Below are 4,468 nucleotides of genomic sequence, written 5' to 3' on the forward strand. Positions count from 1 at the left end.
CCCTACTTCACCCGGAAGTTGGCCGGTACTTCCGGGGGGCGGAAGTTCCGCCCCAAATGACCAGAAGTTCCGGTTTTGACGAGTTTTGTGCATAACGGGCAGATTTCTCTTGCCCTATTTAAGGGGGTCTTCTTCCCCAAAGTTTCCCAACCGTTTTGAGCTCGTTTTTGCCTCCATTGTTGACCTTCTTTGAGCTTGCTATCTCCCTCTCCCTCCCATGATTCTTGCATCCATTTGAGAGAAAGATAGAGGAGATCTAGATCTACATGTTCACCAATCAAATCCCTCTCTTTGTGAGGGGAATCCACTAGATCTAGATCTTGGAGAAATTTGGTGTTCCTCCTTCTTATTTGTTCTTCCTCTCTTATTCCCCCAATAGCTTTTGTAGCTTTGTTGGAATTTGAGAGAGAAGGACTTGAGCATCTTTGTGGTGTTCTTGCCATTGCATTTGGTGCATCGGTTTGAGTTCTCCACGGTGATTCGTGGAAGTGAAAGTAAGAAGGTTGTTTCTCTTGGGTCTTTGGACCCTAGACGGCTTAGTGGCCTTTGTGGCATCTTTGTGGTGTTCTTGGGGACTCCAATTAATTTGTGGAGAATCTTCAAGGGCAAGGCCTTTGTGGCATCTTAGTGGTGTTCTTGGGGATTCCAATTAAGTTGTGGAGAATCTTCAAGGGCAAGGCCTTTGTGGCAATTTATTGGGAGCCTCCAATTAAGTTGTGGAGATAGCCCCAAGCTTTGTGCGGGTTCGGTGATCTTCCTAAGGTCCCATAGTGGATCGAGGACATCCCTTTTGGTGGGAATTCTCGAGGAGGATACGGTGGCCCTCGTGCATTTGGAGTGACTTGTCCTCCACACCGCTCCAACGGAGAGTAGCACTTGCAAGAGTGTGAACTTCGGGATACATCGTTGTCTCCGCGTCACTTCGGTTATTCCTATACCCGAGCTCTTTACTTATGCACTTTACTTTGTGATAGCCATCGTGCTTGAAGTTATATATCTTGCTATCACATAGTTGCTTGTATTGCTTAGCATAAGTTGTTGGTGCACATAGGTGAACCATAGTATATAGGCTTTGGGCTTGACAAAGTAAACGCTAGTTTTATTCCGCATTTGTTAAGCCCATCTCGTAAAAGTTTTAAACCGCCTATTCACCCCCCCTCTAGGCGACATCCGTGTCCTTTCAATTGGTATCAGAGCAAGGTCTCTCATTCTTAGGCTTCACCGCCTTGAGAGTAAAGATGTCGGTTAGGGGATTAGTGCACAATAACTTGTTTATATTTGATGGCACAAATTATGCTCTATGGAAAATTTATGTGCTTAAAATTTTACGTGGTATGTCCCCGGACATGGAGCGATTTCTTGACATGGGTTTTTCTTATCCTAAGGATCCTCAAAATTTATCTCTTGAGGAGGAGAAAAACTCTTGCCTCGATGCTCTTGCTTCTCATGTGTTTTCCATTGTTGTGAGCAATGTAGTTACTTCTTCAATCATGCCCTTTGGGAGCGCTCATGAATTATGGACAAATCTTAAAGACAAATATGATGTGTCCAATATTATTGAGGATGATTGTATTGCTTCCACTTCCGGCCGTGATGAGTTCTCATCTTCATCCACTTCACCAAAGTGTGGTAAGACACAAGGTAATGATATGGTGAGTGGTGATGAAAATTGCAATATTGGTATTGAGCTTACTATTGATGATTCCTCATCTCTATCTCATTGCAATGCTTCATCTTCGGACTTAAACACATCTATCTCTAGAAATGATTTACATGCTTGTGTTGATAGTCCTTGCATATCATGTGTAAGTTGCTTGAATAAATCTCATGATGATATGCTTGATTTGTCTTGTGGCCATGATAAAAATGCTTCTATTTCCTCTAGTTGTTGTGTGGCTAACAATGTAGAGGAAACCAAAGATTCTATTAGTCAAGACAAGATCTTGAAAGGAGCCTCAAGTAACTCCTCATCTTTATCTCACGGTTCTCATATATGCATTATGGCCAAGGGTTCCACGGTACCTCCTACCATGGAACCTAATATTTCTCGTGGGGATAAGGATGAGGAGGAATATGAAGAAGATGATTGGGTCGTCTCTCTACGCGATAAGGGTAACAGTGTATTCAAGGTTCTTTGCAAAGATAAAATTGCTAGCTCTCACTTCTTTGAAATCTTGACTACCGCTATTGAGAGCCAAAAACTTATTTGGATGCATGAGAACACCATTGATAAAATGGGTGCTCTTGAACGAGAGTATGCCAATGATGTGGCATCTCTAAAGGATGAACTAGCAGAAGAACAAACCACCAAGGAAGCTCTTGGGGAAACCTTTGCTCTAGAATTGTCTAGAGAAAAGGAAAACCATGATAGAGCTCTTGAGGTGGCAAATGAACTAAAGCTAAAAAATTATAAGCTTGTGTTTGTTAATGCTAAACTCCTTGAGGATTTTTAGCAACTCAAAAAGGGCTCAAGGGTTATTGAGAGTGCGCTCACCAAACTCACCGAGTCGCATGAGAAACTTAAAGCTTCTTATCTAAAAGAGCACGACAACTTGCCTTCTCCCATTACTATTAATAATGATGCTTGTGCTACTAACTCTACTTCTGTGAAGCATCTATCTTGAAGGAGAATGTTGAGCTAAGGGCTCAACTTAAATTGCTAACTAGCAATTATGGGAAATTGGAAGAAAATCATGGAAAGCTTTCTAGCTCCCATGAGGATCTTCTAGCCTCTCATGATAGGCTAAAGTTAGCTCATGAGGCTATAATATCTAAGGCAACACCTTGTGAGCCTCATGTGGGTACTATCACTACTACTCAAAATGTTATATTGCCATGTGCTAGTTCTAGTAATTCATCCACTCATAATATTGCTAAATCTTGTGATGAATTATCTTCCTTGCCTTGTTGCTCTAACAATGAAGGTTCTACTTACTCTAGTACTTGTGTTGTTACTAACCATGTAGAGGAAATCAAAGAGCTCAAGGCCCAAGTCTCTTCTTTGAAGAACGACTTGGTAAAGAGTCATGAAGGGAAATGCAAACTTGACAAGATGTTGAGTGTGCAAAAATCCCCCAATGACAAGAGTGGACTTGGATTCAACTCCAACAACAAGAACAAGTCCAAGAACAACAATAAGAAGAAGGGCCAAGTACAAGTCAAAGACCCAGCCAAGATTGTTTGCTTCAAGTGCAAAATTGAAGGGCATCATGTTAGATCTTGCCCTTTGAAGAAGAAGCAAAAAGGGAAGCGGCCTCAAGCTCAAACTCATATTCAACCTCAAGTTGAAAAAATGCCACTTCCCAAAAAGAATCAAGCCAATGCTCCCATTGTGGAAAAATCTAGTGAGAAGAAGGAGAAGAAAAGAACTTGCTACATATGCCGTGAGAAGGGCCACATCTCCTCCTTTTGCACTATTGGTACCTCATCCAACTCTATCACCATTGATGATGTTTATTCTCTTTGTAAGGATGAGGGTGGCAATGTGTTTGCCAAATTTGTTGGTGCTCAAAGTGGTGTCAAGAAAAGAACCATTTGGGTTGCCAAGCCTATTGTGACTAACCTCTTAGGACCCAACTTTGTTGGGGACCAACAATCCAAAACTTGATCAATAGGTTCTTGTTGGAGGGCATTGGAGACTTGGCTACATCATGAAGAATTAAGGGATCTTCATCATTTATATTATCTCAAGCCAAGTCTTGGTTATCTTGCTTCTATCATATATTCAATGTCCCTCCTTGCGGTAACATGTGCTCAACTCATTTATATTGAAAGTTACTCGCCCCTTTGCATGTGTTAGTTTTTGTTCCTAACATGTGTTTGTATATGTTATGATTCCTATTTGCTTTTCTTGAGAAATCAAGTCTATGCATGTTGGGTTGCACACCATGTATTTGTGTTTGTGTTGGAGCCACTTTGCATCTTGTTGTATCTTATATGGCTCTTATGAGCGATTAATGGACTATCCCATTTTGGGGGAGTGATATTCCTTTGGGGATTTCATGATCCTAAACAATGTGTGTACATGAGGAATATCACCTAGAATTGATATTGCGAGATTATCTAGTCGCTATGTGATATGTCATCTTCATGAGAAATTCAAATTCTAATGTCCATTAATATCTCAAGTTGGATCTTATTTGCCTCTTGTGAAAACAAATTCCTTATCACATTGTGGGGGAGTAATAAGCTTTGTGCATATTACAAGCCTAGAAAATGTGAACATTTGAGGTTGTGTCACATAGAATTGATACCGTAATTTATCTCTCTCCTATGTGGCATGTTTGCTCAAATAAGCTCCAATTTGCTTAAATGGCTTCATTGCTAATATCTTTGTGGATCTTATTTGTGAAAGTTTTTCTTGGAATGGTTTTTCACAACGTGTCCCTCAATACATTTTTGGAAAACCATGTGCTTCAAGTCATACTATTAATTGCTTTGCATGTTGGTATGAATACTATTAATTGCT

The sequence above is a fragment of the Lolium perenne genome, chromosome 3 (genome assembly GCF_019359855.2).
Source record: "Lolium perenne isolate Kyuss_39 chromosome 3, Kyuss_2.0, whole genome shotgun sequence".
Lineage (NCBI taxonomy): Eukaryota > Viridiplantae > Streptophyta > Magnoliopsida > Poales > Poaceae > Lolium > Lolium perenne.